General features: G+C 44.3%; 1 protein-coding gene across 1 annotated transcript in view; it reads right to left on the reverse strand.

The window, feature by feature from the left end:
* The window catches only part of CRACR2B (calcium release activated channel regulator 2B), a 224539-nt gene extending 198501 nt beyond the window's left edge, over positions 1–26038 (reverse strand). The window contains exon 1 of the mRNA XM_030201259.1: positions 25773–26038. The gene's annotated coding sequence lies outside the window, so the exon portion shown is untranslated. The remainder of the gene's footprint in view (positions 1–25772) is intronic.
* Positions 26039–27576: the final 1538 nt, after the last annotated feature.

The raw sequence follows: 27576 nt of genomic DNA on the forward strand, positions 1-27576 counted from the left end.
GTACATAAGCACCGCCATACTGGGAAAAGACCAAGGGTTCATCAAGTTTAGCATCCTGTCTCTGACAGTGGCCAATCCAGGCTTCAAGAACACGGCAAAATCCCCCCCCCCCCCAATTTTTTTAAAATAATGTTCAATGGACTTTTCCCTCAGGAATCTGTCCAAACCCCCTTTAAATTCCGTAAGGCCAGCTGCTGTCACTACATTCTCCAGCAACGAGTTCCAGAGTCTAACTATACGCTGAGTAAAGAAAAACTTTCTCCTATTTGTTTTAAATCTACCATATTCTAGCTTCATCTTGTGTCCCCTGGTTTTGTTGTTGTTTGAAAGTGTAAACAAATGATTCACATCTGTCCGCTCTAATCCGCTTATTATCTTGTAGACTTCTATCATATCAGTGTCCTCAGCCGCCTTTTCTCCAAGCTGAAGAGCCCTAACCTTCTCAGCCTTTCCCCTCATAGGGAAGTCGTTCCATTCCCTTTATCATTTTCGCCGCCCTTCTCTGCACCTTCTCCAATTCCTTTATATCTTTTTTGAGATGCGGCGACCAGAATAGGACACAATACTCGAGGTGCGGTCACACCATGGAGCGATACAATGGCATTATAACATCCTCATGTTTGTTTTCCATCCCTTTCCTAATAATACTCAACATTCTGTGTGCTTTCTTAGCCGCTGCAGCACACTGAAAAGAAGTTTTTAACGTCTTATCAACGATGACTCCCAGATTCCTTTCTAGGTCCGTGACTCCTAACGCGGAACCTTGCATGTTTTTGGGAGTGGGGCAGTTTGCAAGTAGATAATACAGTTTGAAGTAGTTTTGGGGGAGGGGCAATTTGCATGGTGGTAGGTTAGTTGCAGGGGTAATTGTTTGGGTAGGGCATTTTGCAAAGTGGAAATGCAATTTCAGTGGTACATTTTGGAGGTGGAGAAGTTGTAGGGAATAGTGTTTAGGGGTAGACCAGTTCATGGCTAGCGGAACAGTTTCAGGGGTTGGTTTTGGAGGGGCAGGAGAAGTTTGCAGGATGTAGAGCAGGGGGATGAAAACAACAAGGTAAGTGATCTGCAAAATCCAATATGGAAAAGAAAGCCAGCAGATCAATATAACATCAGAAAGATTTTATTGAAGATACTGTATATAAACAAATTGCCCAACACAGGCCGTGTTTCACCCACCAAGGGCTGCGTCAGGGGCTAATTTGAAACCTTCTGAAAGGAACAATTGTAGTGCATAATAGGCGAAAAAAACAGCTCATACAGCAGATCCTGTGATTCCTAACACCCGCAAACAGATACACCGCTGTTATCTATTCCAAGGAACTCCATGTAATGAGGCAAAGCAGAATGCATGGAGGAGGGGTAGTGACAGGAAGCAGCACAGAGAAGGTACCTCCAGCAGCCAGCTGGGGGCGGATAGCAGAGCCTCTTGGGACAGGTAGTCCAGGAGCTAGTCTCTCCCCAGCTGGGACAGATAACTCATTAGCTACCTGGAAGAAGCAAGAGGGTGTGATTGAAAGCACATGCTGCAGGCAGTATTTGAAGAAGAGAGACAGAGCACAGAGGGGAGAGCATATGCAGGCTAGAATTCCTTGGGTAGTCAATAGACCCTAAAGTATGAGTAGCATACGCAGGCTAGAATTCCTTGGGTAGTTGATAGATCCTAAAATATGAGGAACACAGGCAGGCTGAAATTCCTTGGGTATTGAATCTACCAGGAAGGTAAAGAGGCTGGGAGAGAAAAGCCTTTGGGAAAGTTATTACAGCCTTGGAAGTGTGTGTGGGGGGGGGGGGGGGGGGGCTGGGATAGAAAATATAAAGGATTTTATTGCAGCCTGGAAAGAGAACCTGGAAGAAGGTTTGGGCTGGGGTGGAAGCAAAGCTGTAGTTGGGGATTAACCTCTGTATGCTGAACTTTGCAACCCAAGGGACAGTACTGTTGGGCTGATCTGGGAAAAGGGTTTGAAAGCCTATGTGTGTGGTACATGTTAGAAACATAGAAACATGATGGTAGATAAAGGCCAAAGGGCCCGTCCAGTCTGCCCATTCTCCGTAACATAGGATCACACTGTGGGTGCTGTGGGTGTTTGAGCACCACCAATATTGAGAAAATTCCTTGTATGTGTCCAGGGGGGGTTTATTTCCATTGGGCTTAGCACACCCAATAATTTTGAAAAGTTGGCTCCTATGCTCTGTAACCACTAACTCTTCCTTTTCCTAAGGGATCCCACATGCTTGTTCCACGCTTTCTTAAATTCTGACATAGTCCTTGTCTCCACGACCTCCACTGGGAGGCCATTCCACACTTCCACCACCCTTTCCGTGAACGAATACTTTCTTAGATTCCTCCTAAGCCTACTTCCTCTTAACTTCATCGTATGCCCCCTCATTCCAGACCTTTCCTTCATTTAAAAAAGGCTCACTTCCTGTACATTAATGCCCCTGAGATATTTAAAAGTCTCTACCATATCTCCTCTCTTCCTCCTCTCCGCCAGCATATACATGTTCAGGTTCATAAGCCTGTCCCTATATGTTTTATGTCCAAGACTGCTTACCAGTTTTGTAGCCGCCCTCTGGACTGACTCCATCCTGTTTATATCTTTCCATAGGTGCGGTCTCCAGAATTGCACACAATACTCTAAATGGGGCCTCACCAGAGACTTATACAAGGGCACTATCACCTCTTTGTTCCTGTTGGCCATCCCTCTCCTTATGCACCCAAGCATCCTTCTGGCTATGACTGTCACTTTTTCTACCTGTTTGGAAACTTTAAGGTAATCAGACACAATCAAGTTATATGCATGAACAGGTGGTTTAAACCTCTGTGAAGTGCTGTGCAAACCATAGAGGGGGAACTGTTAGGCTGAACCTGGCAGAGAGGAATTGCCCACATGTAACTAGTACTGTGTGGAATCAGAGAAGGGCTTTGGTAGGAGTAAGCCCTCACTGATATATGTTTGATGCCCTACTGTTTGTAAGGAAAGAAGAATTTTACATTGTCATTGGTGCTTTTATATATTCTGTAAACCCTTTAAGCCAATACCAAGAAGAGAAACTTGTATTTTCTATTTGTTAAAACCATATTTTTAAAAAAATTGTTTTTGAGAAATGCTAGGAATTGTGGCCATTGTAGGAAAAGGCTTCCATGGGTTAGGTTGAGCTAGTTCCAGGGGAAATAGGAATAGCAGTAAGGCTACAGCTCCCTTTCAGTACCAGCCATATCTATGTCTGAGACTCCATCAGAAACCACTCACTCAGCCATCAGGTCTGGGACTTGAACCCTAGGGTACCCCCTAGTGGTGTCAGTGGGTAATATTGGAGGATAGGTCAATTTGGAAGATGGTGGGGCAATTGCGGAGGGTAGTTTTCTTTTGGGGGGGGTGAGAGCAGTTGCTTGGGTAGTCTTTATGGGTCATAAGTTTGGGGGTTGGGGAAATAGAGAACAAAGACGGAAGTTTAAAAAAGGGAACACCCTAACTGTATCTACTAAAGAGGGTGCTGGGCTGCCTTGTACAGTCTGAGTCCCGCATATAGAAATCCGGTTTAGGATGGGCTGTAGAGAACTTTGATGAAAAGTAATTTGGAATGTGGGGACAATGCCAGGCAGAGTTTTACAGTTTGTGTCTCACAAATGACAAGACAGATTTGGATGGGCTAGAGTGGGCTTTGACGGCAATTCCAGTAATTGGAACATAAGGACGGAGTCGGGCAGACTTCTACGGTCTATGTCCCAGAAACAACAAAGAAAGACCATGATCAAGTATATAATCTCACATTCATTGTTGATTTACTCTTCAGTTGAGAATGAATGTGATTGTTGGGCAGACTGGATGGACCATTTAGTTCTTTATCTGCTGTCACTTACTGTGTTACTATTTTACTATGTTAGTTTTCTATGCTACAGATGCTGAAACTCCTTTTCACATAGAAAAGTACTGGGCCATTTTTTTTTTTGGGGGGGGGGGTTATTTCTATGGAGCCCCCAGTCTGATTTGGCCCCCTGTTGTGACCTTTTAACAGTTTTTTTCCAAATTAAAAGTTTCATCCAATTCCTTTAAATTATCAGTGTTATTTTACTCCCAGAAAGACAGACTGCCAGACAGATGGACAGACATTCTCAACCCCTTTTGAATACTTCTTTCCAGCTTCCATTGCGTTGGAAAGAAAACAATGTCTCTGAACAGGTCAGTAGTGAGACTTAATTGATATGCTATATCCAGTTCTGAAAACCACATTGCCAAAAGAACATAGACAGAATAGAGGAAGTCCAGAGGATGGCTGCCAAAATGGTGCACAGTCTATACCAAAAAATAAGACTTGAGGATCTACAGCAAATATCAAGATTACCAGATGTGACTCTGGTTTCAAAGTGTAATTTTTAATCTTTACAAGAAAGGGACCTTAACCTCTACTTTGGCACCCAGTAGGGTCTGAGAAAGGGGTATTTGCATAAGTCAAAGGTGGGTTAGGTTTTTCCATGGAGGGTGCGAATAAAATATTCTGAGAGGGAAGGGAAGATGAGTGAGAGGGGCTCTGGGATGGGACAGAAAGGGGGAAGACATGGAGCATGTATTTCATTCCCTATTGTGAACCTCACTGGTGAGCAGAATCAGTCATAACAGAAGCCCATGACATGAATAGTTGATAAGAAACAAAAGGGGACGACATGGCAGTGGCCTGAGGCACCCAGTGCAAATACAGCATGCAGAACTGAAGAGAGACCTCCGTGAGGTAGACAGCAGCACTCAACATTACATAAGTACATAAGTAATGCCATACTGGGAAAAGACCAAGGGTCCATCGAGCCCAGCATCCTGTCCACAACAGCGGCCAATCCAGGCCACCTGGCAAGCTTCCCAAACGTACAAACATTCTATACACGTTATTCCTGGAATTTTGGATTTTTCCAAGTCCGTTTAGTAGCGGTTTATGGACTTGTCCTTTAGGAAACCGTCCAACCCCTTTTTAAACTCTGCTAAGCTAACCGCCTTCACCACTTTCTCCGGCAACGAATTCCAGAGTTTAATTACACGTTGGGTGAAGAAACATTTTCTCCGATTTGTTTTAAATTTACTACACTGTAGTTTCATCGCATGCCCCCTAGTCCTAGTATTTTTGGAAAGCGTGAACAGACGCTTCACATCCATCTGTTCCACTCCACTCATTATTTTATATACCTCTATCATGTCTCCCCTCAGCCGTCTCTTCTCCAAGCTGTATAGCCCTAGCCTCCTTAGTCTTTCTTCATAGGGAAGTCGTCCCATCCCCACTATCATTTTAGTCGCCCTTCGCTGCACCTTTTCCAATTCTACTATATCTTTCTTGAGATGCGGCGACCAGAATTGAACACAATATTCAAGGTGCGGTTGCACCATGGAGCGATACAACGGCATTATAACATCCTCACACCTGTTTTCCATACCTTTCCTAATAATACCCAACATTCTATTCGCTTTCTTAGCCGCAGCAGCACACTGAGCAGAAGGTTTCAGTGTGTTATCGACGACGACACCCAGATCCCTTTCTTGGTCCGTAACTCCTAACGTGGAACCTTGCATGACGTAGCTATAATTCGGGTTCTTTTTTCCCACATGCATCACCTTGCACTTGCTCACATTAAACATCATCTGCCATTTAGCCGCCCAGTCTCCCAGTCTCATAAGGTCCTCTTGTAATTTTTCACAATCCTGTCGCGATTTAACGACTTTGAATAACTTTGTGTCATCAGCAAATTTAATTACCTTGCTAGTTACTCCCATCTCTAAATCATTTATAAATATATTAAAAAGCAGCAGTCCTAGCACGGACCCCTGAGGAACCCCACTAACTACCCTTCTCCATTGTGAATACTGCCCATTTAACCCCACTCTCTGTTTCCTATTGAAACAGAAAAATGAAGGCAGATAAAGACCACATGGCCTATCCAGTCAGCATATCCATCCATTTAATGTACTATTCCTTCCTCTCCCTTAGAGATCCTATGACTTTTTAAAATTTTATTTTTATTAAATTATAAACATAATCTTACAAGTATCCACTTGATTCAGAAATATGATCAACAACAGGAAGATGAAAATACACAATATAACAACAGAAAATTAATTCCAAGAAAATCTACAATCCTGAAGACAAGAGGGAGGGAGAAAGAAAAAGGGTAGAACTTCTAGAAAGAAAGAGAAAAAAAGAAACTAAAGGTAATAAGGCTTTGGCATGATGACCTTCCAGAGTACAACGAAGGAATACCTGGGGAAAGCTTCTTCAAATTCAAAAAGGAACATAGTTGTTCTGGGACAAAGAATATATATATATGTAGTACCCACATATTTAATTATACATTTACAAGAATATCGTAAGACAAAAGCGGCACACAGAGACAAAGACTCCTGCCTCGTGGCATGAAAGGCCTTATGTCTCTCCTGTGTCACTCTTTAACAAATCCTGAAATATCCATACTCTCTGTCCATAAAACTGTATTTGTAAGTTACAAAAATATAAACACATCATCATATTTAAATCCTGTTCAAACACAAAATTTACAAGCAAAGTAGCACAATCTGAGACATATTCATTCCTGAGAAGAGTCCAGAATAGCAGATATATCTAAATTAGATTGCCCATTATCAGCCAAAGCTCTAGTTGGTAAATAAAATACTTTATTAACTGGGGGTACTGATTTTGATGGTAAACTCAAAACTTCAGTCAGATATATTTTTTAAAGTATCCAATGGCTGTACGCCAAAAACATTTCGAAAATTAAGTAGCCAAAGATTCAAAAACCTAAGTTGATTCTCAAATTGCTCCAGTTCATGATGAATAACAATTTTATCCTTCACCAAAGTTTGTACCACTTCTGTATTATCTTTCAAAAATTTTCACATAGACTTCAACTTCTCACAATGCTCAACCTATAATGCAGAGTTTCCCAAGTCAGTCCTGGAGTACCCCCTTGCCAGTCAGGTTTTCAGGATATCCATAATGAATATGCATGAGATTGATTTCATGCACTGTCTCCATTGTATGCATATCTCTTTCATGCATATTTATTGTGAATATCCTGAAAACCTGACTGATAAGGGGGTACTCTAAGACCAACGTGGGAAACACTGCTCTAAAGTCTCAAATTCTTATGCCAGAACTCCACAAGATAACTTTTTAGTTTGGCAATATCAGATGAACAACTCACAATAGTTGATTCTAGTTTGGGAGGAGGCCCCAAATAGCACCATGAGTTACCTCTCCTGTCAAATGCACTGCCTCAGTCCTAGTTGTTAATGCAGCCTGCTGCTCTGATGGAACATTGGAGACCTTCAACACAGAAATTAATGGCTCAACTGGCCTCTCCAATGGAGAAATCCGTACAGCTCCTTCTGTGGTGAGTTGTGATTCTGTCTGACTCATGGAGGGAGGAGGAGGAAGGGACCAAGTATTACCCGGGGTGGCCTTACCACTTCCATTCGAAATAGCACTCTCCTCAATGAGACCAGGAATCACACACAAGCGGGCTGGAGTCAAGTGCGCGCAAGGGCTGAGAGAAATCTCACCCCCAAGCAGGTCGGAGCTTCCACCAGCAACACCCGCAGCAGGGATTTGGCCATCACTACCAGCTCCGGACACTGGCTGGGTAAAAAATCCATTGATCTGGGCCTGAGTCGCCAAAGGCACAGGAGGCACCAAGCCCATAAAAGGTAGGGCTCTCACCTTCCCCTTCTGTTTATGTGGCATTTGTATTTGTTACGTCTGTGGCCGTGACCACCCTCAGACTTACCCTGTTTCTGGGAGTCAGTGGCTGTGCTGGCTTCTGCTTGTCTCTGTGTCTGTCTCTGTCTTAGTTTCTCTCTGGCTTTGTGTGCTGATTGCCCTACTGAACCTCACCTGTGTGGGCTATGCCTTTTCCAAGATGGCTGCCGCCGACTCCTCTATGCCAGTATCCAAGATGGCTCCCGCTGGGCTGACTTCTCTGTGTGTCAAGCCTCTGTTTGGATGCAAGGTGATTGCTGCAGCTGTGCCTCTGGTGTGGAAGGGCTTTATTAATCACTTAGAGACTACAGCCCTGGGCCTTTGCATTTCATCTAGGGCCCTGGTGTATAGAGTGCTCTGTACACTGTTTCAGTGTTTGCTCTGTGTGAGTTTCTATGTTTGACTAGATAGCTTAGGCACCGTGTGGCTTGTTAGCCTGTGTATAGCTTTGCTAGTGCTCTGTGTTTGTTTAGACTAGCCAGCTTAGGCACCGTGTGGCTTGTTAGCCTGTGTATAGTTTTGCTAGTGCTCTGTGTTTGTTTCCAGTGCATGACTTGTTAGCTTGGGCACAGCTTTGTTGTTAGCTGGTGTATAGCTTTCAAGTCTCCTGAGTGTGCTCTGTGTATGTTTCTTGTGTATGACTGGTTTGCCTGGGTATAGCGTTTCTATTAGCCTAGGTACAGTTTACTAGTCATTGTGTTTAAACCTGCCGACTGCCAGAACCCGGACAGTCCCTGCCTGTCGGCCTTGCCTGCGCCTAGGTGCCAGGGGGCACTCCTGGATCTTCATTCCTGCTGTTCCTGCTTGCAAGTTCCAGTTCCGGGTTTTCCTGTAAGTCCTACTGGCTGCCAGAACCTGAGGGCTCAACCCTCGGGGAAAGGTGGTCAAGCGTAGGTGAAGCCTAGGTCCAGTGTGTTCCAGTCCAGCGGGTTTCACTCCTGTATGTTCCAGTCCTGTGGGGCCCTCCAGTGTGTTCCTGTCCAGCGGGCTCCACTCCAGTGCGCACTCGTCTGGTGCGTTCCAGTTCCGTGTATTCCGGTGTAGAACTCCAGTCCGGGGTTCCAGTCCAGTTTTGTCTCATCTCTACCTTGGAGGTGATCTTGCCTGCCACTGCCGCTCCACGGTAGTGGCCCATGGGCTCACGAACCCAGTGCTCCCGGGGAAGAAGCCTGACAGTATGCCAAGGTCCTCGAGCACGCGACAGTATTAAGGAAACAAAGTAACAAAAGAAAAGTTATACCAGAGTTCAACCTCCCTGGAGTTCAAGACACCCAGCATGCCACCATCTTGACTCTGCTCCCCTCTCTCAGGTGCCCTTTGAGATCCCATGCACTAGTCCCAAGCTTGCTTGAATTCAGATACAGCATTTGTCTCCACCACCTCCACTGGAAGGCTGTTCCACAAATTCATCACCCTTTCCATGAAGAAGCATTTCCATAGGTTACGTCTGAGTCTATCCTCTTTTATCTTCATCCTGTGCCCTTCCCCCAATTCCAGAACTTCCTTTCAACTGAAAGAGACTTGCCTTCTGTGCATTTATGCCATAGAGGTATTTAAACATCCATAAGAACATAAGAATAGCCATACTGGGTCAGACCAATGGTCCATCTAGTCCATTATCCTGCTCCCAACAGTGGCCAATCCAGGTCACAAGCACCTGGCAGAAACCCAAATAATAGTAGTAACATTCCATACTGCCAATCACTGGACAAGCAGTGGCTTCCCCACGTCCATCTCAATAACAGACTATGGACTTCTCCAGACAGTTTTTAAACCCAGAAATGCTAACTGCCATTACCACATCCTCCGGCAATGATTTCCAGAGCTTTAACAATTCATGTCTCCCCTCTCTTGCCTTTCTTCTTATGAATATAACATTAATAACTGAAGAAAGTCATAAAGGGAGCAGTCAGCAATACCCCCAGGCACCCAGAGTGGATTCTTCCCCTCCTCCCTCAGGCTCTGATTTCCTCATTTCTTCCTGATCCCCCTCTACAGTTGTGGTTTATTCCTTAGCTCTGATCTCTCTGCTGGTTATTATCCTGTCACCTGATTGGATCTCAATGCAGCTTTGCTTCTCTCTATGGCTGTGAGTATGATCCTCTCTTGGGCTGTGGGATCCCCTCTTTCTGACTGTGATTCCTCCGGTAGGTATAGTTTTAGTTTCACTTTAGATCCTTTTGTTTTACCAGTCGTACCAGAACTTCTCTGGCCAGAGGCAATGTACTAAGGACACATGTTGCCAAGGGTCCTGAAGACACCTGAGGACAATGACTGCTGTTTCATGCCTTGAGCACTTTGCTAGGAAGATGTGGTATAAATAACCTGGTTAATGTCGTAATGTATGTTCCCATTGTGTTCCTTAATACACAGGTTACATTGTAATTATGAAAGATCTAGTGGTTCTCTTACAGGTTTTTTAAAATAATATATTTATTAATTATAACACAGGATACAGTGTAAGTCTGTATCCTCGCAAAATTACCTCAACCTGCACTACCCCAACTGTAAAGGTCTCAAGTACAAAACTTATTATGGATCCAATTTCTCCTTCCTGGGCAGCCAACTCTGGAACGCCCTCCCTAGACATATCCGATCAATCTATGACCATTTACCTTTCAGGAAAGCATTATCAATTGAAATCAAACAAAATAAAACATGGAAAAGAAAATAAGATGATACCTTTTTTATTGGACATAACTTAATACATTTCTTGATTAGCTTTCGAAGGTTGCCCTTCTTCTTCAGATCGGAAATAAGCAAATGTGCTAGCTGACAGTGTATATAAGTGAAAACATTCAAGCATTACTATGACAGTCTGACAGGGTGGGAGGAGGGGGGTGGGTAGGAAGTATGCATGGGGACATCAAAGCATATCATTGATATTCTAACAGGATGGGTGTGGATAGGTGAGGGGAGGGTGATCAACAGAGACATACAGCTTTATGGTTTATAATGGGCTAGGAACCCCAGATCCTTGTTAAGTCCTTTCTGTTGGGTGTTAAAATATTCAATCATTCTGACTTCAAAGGTCTTACGTTCTTGTATGGTTTTAAAGTTACCTTTCAGGATTCTCACTGTGAAGTCACTGGTACAGTGTCACAGGACCCCAAAGTCATCCACAAAGGAAAGATATTCAACATAAAGGGATCTTTCACTTGCTCATCTTCCAATGTGGTATATATCATTCAGTGTAAAAAATGTAACGAAGGATGCTATATTGGAGAAACAGGCCAGATGCTCAAGACAAGATTCAATTTACATAGACATCACATGAACAATACTGGTGCCAGCAGGGTTCCCACGCCTGTTGGTCAACATTTTACAGGACCAGGACACTGTACCAGTGACCTCACAGTGCGGGATACAAATGTATTAAATAAATAAATAAATAATCTAGTCTAGCTCTTGCCATCTAAACAGCTTTGTAAAGCTTTGCAACTAAAACACTTCAGAGCCACAACATGTGCTACTCCTCTGGGATACATGGACGGGAAGCAGGACCAAGGTATGCTTTTTCCCTGTGCACCTCTCCAACTGGTGCCCTCCATCCCACCCCATCTGCTTCACCATCAAGAACAAGAACAGACTGTGGACTGGGAATCTTTGCACCCTCCATATTTCACTCACACAGCCCTAGGTACGGCACTGATCAAAAGTATACTTCTGGAAGAAAAATCCCAAAGGAGAAGAGAAAACAAATTCACTTCTTTTTCAGCTGGAAGCTTGGGCCGACTGTCATGTGGAAGCAGTGTAAGTCTAGGTTTGTTAACTAGTAAACAGCAGTTCAAATTTAAGAATTTCTCATCCCTATGCTTCATCAGACTAGAGAACTGAAAGTACTGTTTTGTACCAATATATTAATTACAAACAATGAGAGAATAATGGGGAAAGTGACTTAGTGATTCATAACATTGACATTCATATACACAGCCAGTAACCCAAACACACTATAGAATTCAAATTTATAAATAATACCTCCTCAGTCTTCTCAAATTGGAATTAAATGTGGCTGCAGCTTTATTAATATATTTCAACTTATTACATTAATAAAATCATTGAACCAATATAATTTAATCTTACAATATTATGACATCCAGAACTAGCTCCCTTCATTTACCAATTCTCCCCTCCCCCCTTCTGTTCATGTGACTTACAGTACTGTTAAGCCACACTTCCCTCATGGCAGTGCCGCCCACAAGTTACCCTTATCCATCAAACATGACCCTTCACTCGTGTCGATGCCGCCCATGAGTTACTTTATGCATCAGACCTCATTCCCACAAAATCTTATATTATAATCTTATATTACTCGCAACAGGCCAAAAGCGGTGACAGACTACATCTTGTCACCGCTCCCCCTAGCTGCGGCCAAACCCCTCTCAAACAGCCTTTCAACAAATCCTGAATAGTACTTAAAAAGATGTCAATACCAATATCCAAAAGATGAACCCCATCGGAATGATAAGTCCCGCACACTCAGCAGTAATTAACTCATGAACTAAAACTAAACCCCCTAAACTACAAACAAATTTAGAAACTTCCACACTCACTCTACGGCACAAGCGTTCAATAGCTGCAGGCCTCCGAGCCCCCTTCCAAACCCTCCGGAAAAGGATATGAGACCAGACCACACAGGCCTGCGGAAAGGAGCACATAACAGATAACAGATCTTGTCTCATTAAACAAATAAATTCCACCCCCATAACCCTACATAAATCATTGCCGCCTAAACGAATACAAATTAAAACAGGTGAAGAAAATCTGCTGGCTTGATATAAGGTTGATAACAGCTGGTCCCAACACATTCCTCAGATAGCCAACCAACAAATTGGGTATATTAATTCGGTGGGAATCAGTATACCCTACTTTACAAGTCCCAAGTTGGGTCACCACCGAGACTCTCGAGCATGTTTGTGGGCCTAAAATATGTCTGCACATCCACACGCCTATATCAAGTGGTAAAACAGCTAGGACAAACTGTCAGAAAAGAAAATATGAAAAACTAATCAGCATTAAGGTACATATAACCCAGATACCTATTAGAGCGCCATCTACCCAAACGTTGAGTGAGGGCAGGCGAACCACCCTCATTGGCTGCATAAGTGGCAGCACCTATCCGGAATGAATCTGTACCATTATCGACCTGGATCATAACACAAAGAAACTAAACCTTTCTTCAAAAGCACTGTAAATTTAATAGCGCATCAAAAGACCCATCCCAGTGCACCAGCATAACACTCAGCACATCACATCGGACACACCTCCAAAGACTGACAAACACGCAAAAGAACCCATACTCCCCATCCTGCCTGATTAGTTTTTGACTTACGAAAATGTAAACGTTAGCAATGGCTCTCAAAAATTACATCAGTGACGTGGAATACCTCAGACCCCCCCCCCCCCAAACACACACACACTCCAAGAAGGAGCCACCAATTCCCCAATTCTACAGGCTGCAAAGAAGGCCACACAGAATGTCAATTTAAATAAAACAACCTCATATTCAGATGAACAAATCTACAATAAAACACCACAGAGCCTCACCAAATGGTCATATAATAAAGGAAGGTGCACCAGTCTGGGGTGAAAACTTAAACCAGAGCGTGAGTAGCCACACAAAAGTTTCTGTACAAAATAAGTATGTGTAGAATCAGCCATACCGAACATTTAGGAGACAAACACTATCAGGCTTATTTTCGAAAGAGAAGGACACCCATCTTTCGACACAAATCGGAAGATGGGCGTCCTTCTCACAGGGTCGCCCAAATCGGCATAATCGAAAGCCAATTTTGGGCGTCCTCAACTGCTTTCCGTCATGGGGACAACCAAAGTTCACGGGGGCGTGTTGGAGGCATAGTGAAGGCGGGACTTGGGTGTACCTAACAAGGGAGTCCTCGACCAATAATGGAAAAAAAAAGGGCGTCCCTGACGAGCACTTGGAAGACTTTACCTGGTCCTGTTTTTCTTACGACCAAGCCACAAAAACCCCCTCCCACCCAAAAAAAAAAATCTTTAAAAACATTTTGTGCCAGCCTCTATGCCAGCCTCAAATGAAATACTCAGGTCCATCAAAGCAGTATGCAGGTCCCTGGAGCAGTTTTAGTGGGTGCAGTGCACTTCAAGCAGGCGGACCGAGGCCCATCCCCCCCCCCACCTGTTACACTTGTGGTGGAAAATGTGAGCCCTCCAAAACCCACCACAAACCCAATGTACCCACATCTAGGTGCCCCCCTTCACCCATAAGGGCTATGGTAGTTGTGTAGAGTTGTGGGTAGTAGGTTTTTTTTTTGGGGGGGGGGTTGGGGGGCTCAGCACACAAGGTAAGGGAGCTATGTACCTGGGAGCAATTTCTGAAGTTCACTGCAGTGCCCCCTAAGGTGCCCTGGCATGTTAGGGGGACCACTGCACACAACAAGCAAAACTAAAATGCCCCACTAAGGACTGAATCTCCTTCAAAGTGATCTTACTCTTCTGAGACAGAAATTCAGTTTCTACCTCCAAAGCCTGCACTTTAGCCAAAGGAAGCCAAGATTCCATCTCAACAGAATCCAAGTTGATGCCCAAGAAAACTAAGGAAGTAGTAGGCCCTTCAGATTTCTCTGTTGCTAAAGGAACACTCAACTGTGCCGCCATACAGCAAAAAGCCAACATCAAGGCAGCGCACGCTTCAGAGTCCACTGGACCACTAAACAAAAAATCATCAAGATAATGGACAACCATATCCATCCCACTCACGTGCACTACAACCAAGTGCAAAAATGAAACAAACACCTCAAAATATGAACATGAAATGGAACACCCCATCAGCATACATTTGTCGAAAAAGAAGCTACTCTCAAACTGAAAACCAAGTAAATGAAAAGCTGAGGGATGAACTGGTCGAAATGCTACCTCAATATCCGTGTTCCCCATCAATACACCAACCCCTAAATGCTGCAATAACTGGAATGCCTCGTCAAATGAAGCATACTGAACAGTACAAAGTTGTGGGTCTATGAAAGAATTAACACACTGGCCCCTTCCGGATAAGACAAATTATGAACAAGCCAAAAGGAACCAGGCTTGTTTTTGGGTATAACACCAAGGGGCAATACCACAAAATTTGGGACTACAAACGGGCCTGCAATATGCCCAAGTTGCAACTCTTTCAATAATTTGTCCTGAACTACTTCAGGGTAGAGAAACATAGAAGAAGCATTCCGACACAGATGGGACAACGGAGGACCCTCATAAGGAATAGGGAACCTTTCAGACAAACCAACCCACAGCAAATAAGCATCCCCAGCAACCAGAACCGCAAAGCAGACAAATTAACGGGGGAAGGTGCTTTGCACCCCCTCTCCTGACCCACTTGATGCCCCTCCGTGCAACCATTGTTCATGACCAAGGGTTCCACGTGTTGTGCATTTAAATGCAGGGTGCACTCCCTAACATTGGGAACAACCATTTTGAAAGCGGCATGAAGGACAACTACACCGGCCCGCATTAAATTAGAAGCAGACATTACTCGCTGGACCTTCCCTGAAGCCAACTCCACTAGCCCACCATGGGGAAGGCAGCCCACCCCCTCCAAACCCCCCTGAGCCAGGAAAGGGGCTATTACCTGATGCAGGGTGTCCAGCAGGGACCCCTGCATGAAAGGGAAAAACACCCAGAGTCAAATTTGCTATCCATAAATCTACATCATGGATTCCCCAAGTATTTGACTTATCCCTGGCCAGATGTCATCTAAAGTGCTCATCATAACTGAGCCAGGACCAGCTCCCGTAATTTTTATAAACTTTTATAATAAGAGCCGAATAACTTAATAACCCCAGATAAATTGCAGGCTTTGCTGACCCTAACACACTAGAAAAAAACATGGAAACCTATCAACCAGTTAATGATCGTCTTAGGTACCCACCCCGGTCTCTTCTTTCCATCCTCTTTCCCAATATCCTTACCCCCCTCCTGATCTCGTGCCAAAAGAGCAAACAAATCAATATATTTACCCCACAAAATTTTTGATGCCATTTTTGAGAGATATAACTATGTAAGGCGGCGATAGCACACAAACTATGCCCATGGCGTGAAACACCAGGTGCAATCCCATGAGAAGAAGCAACCACTCCCAATCCCACCCCAGGATCACGTCCACTATCAGGCGAGGAAGAAGAGGAAGTCATAGAAGAGTCGCAGGAATCAGAAGACTCCCATACACTCATAGGGCCCTCAGCAACTCCCTGCCGCTGATGTTTTTCCAGGTCTCTATGCTTCACAACGTGTCTAAGATTGTGCAAAAAATTATTGTCCCTCAAAGTCTACGCTGAACACCCCCTACATGGTTACCACTCTCAACATGACCCTCCCCCATTTCCACCTGCACCCACAGTCCCTGAACCCAAAGCATGCAAAATATCATTTACCAACTCACTAGGAGCTCTCTGAGAAGAGGGTCCCTCTAAAGGATCAGCTGGCCCCAGTCCACTGTTGAGTGCACCAGAGATCTGTGGAGTTGCCGGCAGGTGAACTGATGGCCCACCCACTGGACCTCCACTCTCAGTGGCCTGAGACTGGGAGCTACACGGGCCCTTCTTTGAAACTGTACCACGTGATGCCACTGCTCCAACATCAGAGCCTGCAGCTAATACCATAGCACTAACACGCCCACCAGCACTGTGGGCTACCAAAGTTGTTCTGCGCCCTTTTCCTTTACTTTTGGTACCCTGCCTGATCCTGATTTTCTAAGGACCCATAACACCAGGAAACCCTGTTAAATACTCAAAATGCCGGTACCAATCCCAACACCAAACAAAGTCCAAATGTGCACAGGATATATACAGCCCCGAAAACAAACCTTACCACATCATCGACAAAAAACACACTCGGAAGCCCCAGGCCATAATATGTTCTACTTCAGCTCCAATCTTCCAGGGCACCACCAAATTGAACTCCTCAGCACCCGTCAGCAAAATCCGACACTAAAGCCACCCCGTCAGAGCAGCAGAGGAAACAGGCACCGAAGACAGACCACGCCTGAAGGCCCAACTCTGAAACAAACCCCGACAGACACCAATGACATTAAAACTAAAGAAACCAGAAATTCACCGCACCCAAAAGCAGCGAACCATAACAGGTAACCTGCTCAGCAAACCCAAGCATACAATTAAGGCATAAATTAATACAGAGTTAGCACTCAAATTCCCATACTACCAAAACCACCCTCACTCGCTCCTACGCCTCCCACTAATAATATTAATAATACCCCCACTAATATCCACTAATAATACCCCCCTAATCTCGCCAAAATTCCTGTATCCATCCCAATCCCTTCTCCAGTCCACCAATCGCCAGCTTCCCTTTAATTCCAATCGGCATTCTTCTCACTGTTATTAACAATAACAATTCTTCTCCTTATCTCCTTAGCCTTTCAAAGACTCCCTCAACCTCACTCTCTTCATTCCCAACCCTCCCCATGCCTAAACTACACCAGTACCCCTCCCCCACATCCACCCTATAATTTTCCAATAAATCTGACTGGCTCTCTCAGTCAATGTTATTACCCCTCCCCCCCCCCCCCCCCCACCAGTCTAACCTAGGGACTCCTTATATTTAGCTAATTGCTTGCAATTACTGACTTAACCAACCCTGCCTAAGGCTACCATCAGCTCCTGAGAGTCATCTCAAGGTTGTGACATCTTCTATTCAATTTATTTATAATTTGATTATTTAAAATATTTATAGTCTGAATTATCCATAAAATCTAAGCGGATTACAATAAAACATAAATACATTAAAACAAAAACAGAATGTAACAACACTCATCATATCCCTACTACAACAGAAGCTAACTAGTCAAAAATAGTTGTTGAAAACAAATACATTGTTGTTATCTATGGGAGATGCCGGGAATATCACTAACTCTGGGCAAAAGGAAAGCACAGGAGGAGCTACTGAAGTTTATCCAAAATATCTCAAAGGCACCTCCTGTGTGCTAATCTCATGATATGCAAGATCAGTACACAGCAAGTATCAGCCACAAATTCTGAACAAGTTTATTGTTCAGGCACAGGGATATTCTTAGTGTTGGGGGACATGGGCAGCCATGATAGAAAGTACTAGCAGAGATCTCTAGGCCTTGCTGGCTGAAGTCCCAAGACTTTCTAGCCTCCTATCCCCCCAAAGGAGAGTGAGAATGGGGAGTGAGTGGGCGGGGTGGAACAAGAGATCATGAGGGTGAGTGACTAGGGGGCAGAGAGAGAGAGAGCAGGAGGTTAGTAATTGGAGAAGAAGAACTTTGAATGAGCAAGGGAGTCTGTGGAGGAAAAATGAGGAGAGAGAGATCATGGGGGGAGTGGGGAACTGAGGGCAGGGAGATAAGCAAGTGGGAGAAATGGGTGTGGAGTATGCAGGAAGAAGAAGTAGAAGGTGGGAGAAGATAGGTAACAGAGAGCACATAGTGGAGTGTGAAATGGGTAGGGAAGATGGGGAGACCAGAGCTGCAAAGTTGCCCTGTTTTGAGGAAGGGAGACTTTTAATCCAGCCCTGCTTTTAATTTTTTTTTTTTTGTGTGTGGTATTTTTATTTCTTGATTCTACTCTTTGAAATCAGTGTTGCATGTCCCATAATACATCAGGGTGCAGTTTTCAAAAATCCAGGACTGGCTAAAATCTCCTGGAACTGGTAACTTGCATAGACAACAGGATGGGGTGGGCCACTGAGGTCATGGTCCTACCAGTATTTTGCGCAATATAGAAACTAGAGAGCTTGGGGGGCGGGGCTGGAGATAGTCTATGTACTATTACTACTACTAATCATTTCTTTAGCGCTACTAGACATACACAGTGCTGTACACATTATGCAGGTACTTTCTCTGTCCCTAGAGGATTCACAATCTAAGGGGGTCTTTTACAAAGCCATGCTAGCATTTTTAGCTCACAGTAAAAATCAGCTGGCAGTAAAAGCTGAGATACCCATTATATTCCTATGGCCATCTCAGCGTTTACCGCCAGCTGATTTTTTCCTGCGAGCAAATAATGCTAGCGTAGCTATGTAAAAGGTCCCCTAAGTTTTTGTACCTGGGGAAATGTACATATTTACTAAACAGCGGTAAGTCCAATGCTAAATCAGAACTACCGCTGGGCTACCATCTGAGGAACATACTGCCATCTAGAGGTCTGCATTAGGTTATATGCTTGCTATGTACCTTTGTATACATGCTGTGGGTTCAGAGTGACTGTTTTATTCAGGAGTCTAGTTAGGGATTTAAGGGCGTTTAAGCTGTTTTTATGATACGACTTCCTGTGTCTTTATTCTTGCTTTCTTTGCACATTATCTTTGTTGCTCTTGTAAATGCACACTTTATTTTTACAGTACTTGGTAGTGGAGTTAGTTCTTCCTATTATTTAGGGTGCAGTGAGCTTGGGTCTAAGGATAAGAGAGTAATACATTTGCTTCTGACACTTCACTCACTAAGACTGATATCAACACAGACCTACTTCTGTTAATGATTAGGCTAGGTGTCAGGTATCCTAATAACACCCCAAATTGCTTGTTACTGTATCTGTATGCATACACACCACAGGTTCCCAAATAAGGCAAGGGTGTGCATCACAGCAGTCTGAAAGTTGTGCATGTAAGTGGCAGTTCCACCCAGGCTACGCCCCTGTGTACCCCCCCCCCCCTTGTATTAAGATGTCATGCCACTTAGTCATGCCCTTACAGAATAGCACTTAGTGAGAACATGGATAGTCTGTAGATTTACATTTGTAATATGTATATACATGTAAGCACTTGTTATAGTGTGGCTCGTGACTGCCTCCAGGACCTCACACAATTTTTATTTATTTATTGAGGCTTTCTATACTGCCATTTCTAGCAAGCAGTTCATAGCGGTTTACAATCAAAAGTCATAACATAACAACATATAGGAAAGGAACTACAATTTATTATAGAAAAGAAAAGATAAAGTAACCATGCGTTCAGATGCGACAAGAAGACAAAGCAGCAGAAGTCATGAGACAATCAAATTTAAAATTTATGCCCTTAAGTCTTAATCACAGTGTGAGTTCCGAGGGCAGTGACAGTTAAGAAGTTGGAAAGGCTTGCTGAAAAAGCCAAGATTTAAGAAGTGATTTGAACTTTTTCAAAGATGTTTCAGCTCTAATGAGAGGGAGCAGGGATTTCCAAAGGGCTGGGGCAGGAATGAAAAATGCCTGGCATCTGGTTGATTCAAGAACAGCTTGTTTTGGGCTTGGGAGGACAAGACGATGACCATTGAGGGAGCGGAGTGTGCGAGAAGGGCATTAAAGAATGGTGAGAGATGAGAGATATAGTGACAGGCCATATGGAAAGCTTTGAAGGCAAGAAGAAGGAATTTAAAAGTAATACGCTGTTCTATGGGAAGCCAGTGATAAGATTTGAGAAGAGGTGAGATTTAGTCTGAACGACGAGCATTACATAGGAGTCTCATAGCAGTATTCTGTAAGGTTTGGATCTTTTTCAATTGAAGGCGGGTGCAGCCCAGATAAACTATGTTGCAATAGTCTATCTTTGAAGTGAATAAAGATAGGATCAAAGTATGTAAAGAGTCATGGTCTAGATAACGACGAAGTCTAAGCTGTCTAAGAGTGAAAAAAAAAACGGATCTGCAAAGCTGAGAGACTTGAGCCGTGAAAGACAATTTGGAATCCAGGAGGACACAGAGATAGCAAAAGGTATCAACGGGATGAATGTGAGCTCCAAATAAAAGTAATGGAAAGTTTAGAGGAGTAATGCCTCCTTAAAACCAGCATGCTATAGTCTTCTGTTTACTGAGGACAAGTTTATGGTCCCTAAGCCAGTTCAATTTAGAGGTTAAGCAGTCTTGAAAGGGAATTATGGATGGAGAGAAAGGGTTAGTAGGCCAAATCAGCAGAATATTGTCTGCATACAGATAACAGGAGATCCCAAATGACTGAATAAGGGTAGCTAGAGGACTTAGGAAGAGGTAGAACCCTGAAGGACCCCACGTAACAGAGGATGAGAGGCAGATATTGAGGATGGCATGCTAACCTTGTATGAGAAGTCAGAAAGAAAAGAAGAAAACCAAGATAGGACTGTTCCCGTAAACCCAAGTGATGAGAGACAAGAAAGAAGTAAGAGATGGGTCACAAAATCGAAGGCTGTTGAGAGATCAAGAGAAGCTGCTAGAACAATGTTGTGTTTGTCTAAGTGGGAGTGAATTTCACTGAGAAGACCTGTGAGAACTGTCTCATTGCTGAAATGAGTACAGAATCCAGATTACCTAGGGTGAAGGGCAATCTGGTGACACATACATTCACAGGTTGCAGGTAGAAAGTCAAAATACTTTTATTTATGTACATACAAGGAGAATAATCAGCCCTGTTTCTTCACAGGATTGGTACTTCCAATAAAGTCTCTCAAACCAGGGGGCAGGCCTGAGCCCAAAGTAGGTGGGCATGGGAGCCCTGCCCTGGTCCGGCATCTCTCCTTCTCCTTCCCAGGCAATCAGGGGTCTCTTAACTCCATTCCCCCCAACCTTCCCGCTACCTTTTAAATCCTTTAGTTCTTCACTGTTAGCAAGCAGCAACTCATATCTGCAGCTCATGCTGGCCCCAAGCCTTCCCTCTGATGCAACTTCCCGTTCGCAGGACCAGGAAGTTGCATCAGAGGGAAGGCCTAGGGCTGGTATGAGCAGGAGGTATAAATCACTGAGAACAGGAGGTATAAGTCACTGAGAACTGAAGAATTTAAAAGGTACCAGGGAGATTGGGGGAGTGGAATTAAGAGACCCCTGATCACCTGGGGGAGGGGAGGGAGAGATGCCAGGAGTCTTCAGTTGGTGGGGCTTGGGGATCCCCACCAGCCATATCAAAGCTGTGCTGCTGCTGGGTGACAGGTGCAGCTACCTCCACAATTCCAGCTTCCACCATTCACATAGAAAATGTTCATTATACACATCCAAGTCACACAATGCCATTGTATATGCTCTGACCCAAGAAACAGAGATAAACATTTCAGACTCCTACCTGAATCCTTCAACCCCAAAATAATCTCCAGGACAATTGTCTCATCACTTAAAACACCCAGGGAAAACCTCACAGAGAGCCCCCCTTTAGCAAGCAAAGACGGAAAAACAGAAATATTATAAAAGACATACAGCCAATACTCCAGGAAGATGAGTTACTGAAAGAGATATTCCCAGCTTCATCAATGTTGATCTTCTGACAAACACATAATTAAAAGCAAAAATTAGTGAAAAGCAAGCTCCTAACAGAAGCTCATAAAGAAGAGAATGGTACCAGTCCCTGTAATATACCAGGCTGCAAATTGTGCCAGCACATATCACAGGATCCCACAGCTATCCACATAGAAAACACATTCCACATAAAAGGATTCTACTCACGCTGTTCCTCAAATGTTGCATATATTATTCAATGCAGAAAATGAGAAGGATGCTATACTGGTGAGATGGGACAGATGCTAAAGACAAGAATCAACTCACACAGGCAACACATCAAACACTACAAAGCAGATGAAAGATGATACCTCCACTGGGAAGCATTTTACAGGACCTGGAGATGGCATTAATGACCATATGATCAGATTACTAACAGGCTCCTATCAAACACAATCCAGGAACATGAGACCTTTGAAGTTAAGATGATTAAATACTTAGACACCCACCTGACAGGACTTAACAAGGATCTGGGTTTCCTATCACATCATAACCATAAAATTATACAGTTTTGTCCTTCTGATTACCCATCTATCTCTCCCTGTTTCTCATGCCTCCCCCCCCCCCCCCCCAACACCTTTCCCTTGAGACTGTCAAGGGAATACTTTTCAAGTCTCGCTAACATATTTTTGATATTGTCACCTTTTGCTAATATTTGACCTGAAGAACACCCTGCCTTCCAAAGTTTGTCAAAAACGTATTGTTAGTGCAAAAAACAAGTTACTACCTTATGTTCCTTCCTTTCTTTTATTTCTGTTTTAAAGCAGACTAACATGTAATCACACTCCTTTATCCTCTACTTCTCAGGGCAGGAGATATTGCTCCTACCGCATAGAGGAATAAAATACCTAGAGGAGAAAGAACATGAGTGCCCACTTTGAGCTACTTCTGTACATATTTATTTATTTGGATTTTGCTCACACCTTTGCAGTCGAATCACAAGGAGCAGCAATGAGATTTGAACTGGCCACCTCTGGACATCAAGACTGGTGCTCTAATCACTAGGTTACTCCTCTACTCTGTCAAGCCACTCTTTATGCAAGGAGAGAGTGTGTTCACATAGAGCAGTGACTCCCAAATTGTGCACCGCAGAACTGATGTGCCTCAGTGAACTCACAGGGGAGCAGCAGCATATTTTAAGACCGCCCTCCAAAACTGTGGCTAGCTAGCAGGGATGCTCAAGCTCCGCCAGCTGAACTGGTCCGCTGCCTGAGGCCCGAGCCCCTTGCTGCCTGAGCAGCGAGGAAGTCAGCTACATGTTGAACTGAGCATGCATGGGAGTGCTGGCATCGGTGGCAGAAGCATGCCACCGATTTGCTTGTTCCTTAGGCAGCATGGAACATGGGTCTTGGGTAGTGGACCTCTTCAGCTGGCAGGGTTTGGCCATCCTCTCCCTGTCAAAGGTAGGATTCAATGCCATAGGGTGGGAGGGGGGGGGGAGGGGAGAGACCTGAGAAGAAATGTGTAGCCTAGGGGTGCCATGAACCGAGAAAGTTTGAGAACCACTGATGTAGAGACAGACAGTTATATCTATGGATGCCCACACACACATGCAAGCAGATTACTGTGCACACAGAGTAATAATAATTAAGCCATCAGAAAGGAATAGGGTATTTGGAGATAATGTAAAAAAACATGTTAAAGGTTAAAGAATGAAATAAGTCATGATATTTAGAATATTGTGTACAATTCTGGAGACTGTACCTTCATAAAGAAATAAACAGGTTAGAGTCGGTCAAGAGGGCGGCTACTAAAATTGTCAATGATCTTCATCATAAAGCATATGGGGACAGACTTAAAGATCTCAATATGTATACTATGGAAGAAAGAGGCAGGAGAGGGGAGATATGATAGAGACATTTAAATACTTATACAGCATAAATGTACAGGAGGCAAGTCTCTTTCAATTGAAAGGAAGCTCTGGAACGAGGGGGCATAGGATGACAGTGAAAGGGGACAGACTCAGAAGTAAGCTGAGGAAATACTTCTTTACAGAAAAGGTGGTGAATCTGTGGAATGGCCTCCCGGTGTAGGTGGTGGAGACGAAAACAGTATCTGAATTCAAGAGAGCTTGGGACAAGTACATAGGATCTCTAAGGGAGTGATAGGGAGAGTAGATGGCATGGATGGGCAGACTGGCATCTGTCTATAATTTTCTCTGTTTCTAGTAACAGAAAAAAAGAAGAAGAAGCTGAACCTCTTACTGGCAATGGGAACAGCCAGCTATCTGCAGTGTCACAGCACAGGAGTTTTCTCAGGAATTTTGCAGGAGACCTGCTGCTTTGGAGGATGGGGGGGGGGGGGGGTGTCATAAAGGTTGAACAGATGAATTGCCAGATGTCCAGAGTAGAGAATGACACGGGGATAAAATTTGTCCCCGCCCCATCCCTGTGGGTTCTGTTTCCATCCCCACCCCGTCCCCGCAAGCCTCGTCTCCATCCCTGACCTGTCCCCGCAGGCCCTGTCTCCATCCCAGCCCCATGGGGAGTGGAGGAGTAGCCTAGTGGTTAGTGCAGTGGACTCTGATTCTGGGGAACTGTGTTCAATTCCCACTGCAGCTCCTTGTGACTCTGGGCAAATCACTTAACCCTCCATTGCCCCTGGTAGAAAATAAGTACCTGAGTATATGTAAACCACCTTTGAATGTAGTTGCAAAAACCTCAGAAAGGTGGTATATCAAGTCCCATTTCCATTTCCCCCCTTTCTCATCTGCAGAAGCCTCAAACACTTATGAATTTATATTTAAATTTTTTATTAAAGTATAAAAAGGAACAATATGCTGTGCAACTGTTGTGTATAAATTACAAATAAAAAACAATAATAACAATGAACAGCTATAATAACTCCCCCCCCCCCATCACCACCACCACCACCCTCTACCCTTCCAACCCCAACAATAGCTGTCTTCTACTACCCCAAGGAATCCTAATCCACCCTGTTAAAATGTCCAAGGGTACAAAATACAACCCATTCTGTATGCCCTAGAGGGGGAAAATATGCCCTATGAAGCACTGTTGTGATGTTTTAATCTGTGGATGAATACGAAGTCATTAACAATCTCAGGACTAAGTCTAGCTCTCCTGTCTTCCACAGTCCCTCCTGCAATAGAAGATGCGCTGGTAGCAGGATGTACAGGATACCCCATGCAAATTTTGCTAGCTGTGGCCAGCATGTTTACCTGTTTTTCCAAAAACTAAAAATATTGTCATCTGCATCAATCAAACATAAATAACAGTCCAGTTCATTAAAAGGCTTCAAAGTAGAAAGTGACACAGGGACAAAGTTTGTTCCCGTCCTCACGGGCTCTGTCCCCATCCCCACCCTGTCCCCGTGTGATCTGTCCCCATTCCCACCCCATCCATGCGGGATCTGTCCCCGTTCCCGTGTCATTCTCTAGTCCAGAGTACTGAAGACTCCAGTCCACTGCAAAAGAGAGTCACAAAATGCAGAGAACAATTCTTCAGCTGTGCTGTCTACATTGAAGTGTGGGAGGCTGGGTCCCAGCAGGGCTGCCTTCTCAGGGCTCCCAGAAGATATTTGACCGACAGCTGTTCCAATCAATATTTGCAGCCCATGAAAGCTGTTGTTAACTCCAGCAAAAAGCTGGAGCACCTGAGAGGTTGTAGGTTAGCTCTGTAGTGAAGATCGGAAGAGTAACTCATAGTACATAGGGTTAACCAGTTCCAAAGGGACACAAAGTCAAAGTAAATGTGCCTATGTGACTGCTGGATCTATGAGCAAAAAGACAGAGCAACAACATTCAGCAGTATGAACTGAACTATTCTCCAAAGCAAAATCTGGACCGCCTGTCCCTTACCTGCAAGTGCTGGCTCCTGGGGAAGGGGGAGGCAGGGTCGGGTCTGTGCCAGGGCAGGAGGCACCTGCTGCTTGTCTCTGCAGTCAGAAGACACCAGAAGAGAGAATGCGCCAGGCAGTGAAAAAGAGAAAGAGCCTGTGTCAACCAAAGAGACAAGGAGAGAGAGCTTTTGTCGGCTGCTAACTGCCTCTGAGACACAGAGTACAAGAAAAAGGAGTGAGCCTGTGTCTGCTGGAGACAGGAGACTTGTGCAGCCCCAGCCAACCCGGAAATAGCAGCAGAATACAGAGCTCTGTGCAAACTTTTCTTTTCTTCAATACCTGGAGAGAAGAAAGCTGCATTAACTCTTCCCTCACTGCTCTGGCCTGCTGACCTCTACCCGCCTCCTGCTGCTCCAACTGGAAAGCAGAAGATTGGGACATCTCCTGGGATAAGGGTGGCACAATCACAGGGTGAAGGATCTGTAAAATATTCACAGCAAAAACAGATACTAGTAAGAACCAGGAGAAAGTGGCACATCCTAGATAGCCTTGGTTCCCTTTCTATGGAATATTTCAAATTGATATATCAAAACCAATATGAAATCAATTTTGAAGTGTATTCTGGAATGAAACACGGCAGAAGTCAATCATTCAGAAAAACATCATATCCCTTGATTTTCAGACATTCATATTATGCTGAACTTCCAATACACCAGAGGCATAGCCGCGGGGGGGGGGGGGGGGGGGGGGGGGGGGGGCTGGGCCTCCTCTCCTTCAGCTTGGGGCTCACCTTCGCTTTGGTCTAAACTGAGCATGCGCAGGAGATCCGATAATAGTGGCTGAAGCGCACATGCTGAACTAAGGGGAAGAAGTCTTTTACAAAGCCACGCTAGTGTTTTTAGCTCACAGTAAAAGTCAGCTGGCGGTAAACACTGAGATACCCATTATATTCCTATGGGCATCTCAGCATTTACTGCCAGCTGATTTTTACTGTGAGCTAAAAAAGGCCCCCTAAGTGTTGCTGCAGGTGTGACTCAGGCAGGAGATGTCTTCGGCTGGCAGGGTTTGGCATCCTGGCCAGCAAAGGTGGTAATTTACTTCGGTGGGCAGCATGGCTGCGGAGAGGGGGGGGAGAGAAGATCAGGACTTCCCCCCAGTCCACTTTTGGGAACCCCCAAAAATGGACTTCTGGCTAAACCTCTGAACTGCGCACAGTCAACACTACTGATCGTTACAAACTGAAGCACAAGAAAAGATGAGACGTTCATAACGATTCGTACTAAAACCAATAGTGAATGAAACCGTCATGGTGTCATGAGAATAATCGGTAACCAAAGAAATGCCAATATGTCAATCATGCCAAATGAAATCTCACTTTACACGCTAGCTAGCTATAAAATTATGTGGGAATCGGACCAGCAATGAGGAGTATGATCTGTCTCTCAAATTCTCAAGATAATGCCCCCAGCATAAACCATTTTAAGTGTTATGGGGCAATTTCAGATGGCTTAGTTTTCTGCGCGTACCATGACAGGAATGAACCTCACTCCCAAGCCAGGGCATGTAGAGTATGATCTCAGTCTCTCAGATCCTCAAGATGATGTAGTGAAGCTGATGCAGACTATTTCCTGCAGGAAAATTCCCCGAGTGTCCCCCTTTTGAGCACTCTCCTCTCACCGCAACTTTTTGAAAAGTACAAAATTCACACCTTTCCATGGAGGCTACCTTCAGGCACAAGTTGCTTCAGCCAATGTAAACCATCTCTATTCAACCTATACCTGGTGCACATCAGCTTGGGTGAATCGCTTCAGAAAAGCAGTTAA

This window comes from Microcaecilia unicolor, chromosome 4, assembly GCF_901765095.1.
Source record: "Microcaecilia unicolor chromosome 4, aMicUni1.1, whole genome shotgun sequence".
NCBI lineage: Eukaryota > Metazoa > Chordata > Amphibia > Gymnophiona > Siphonopidae > Microcaecilia > Microcaecilia unicolor.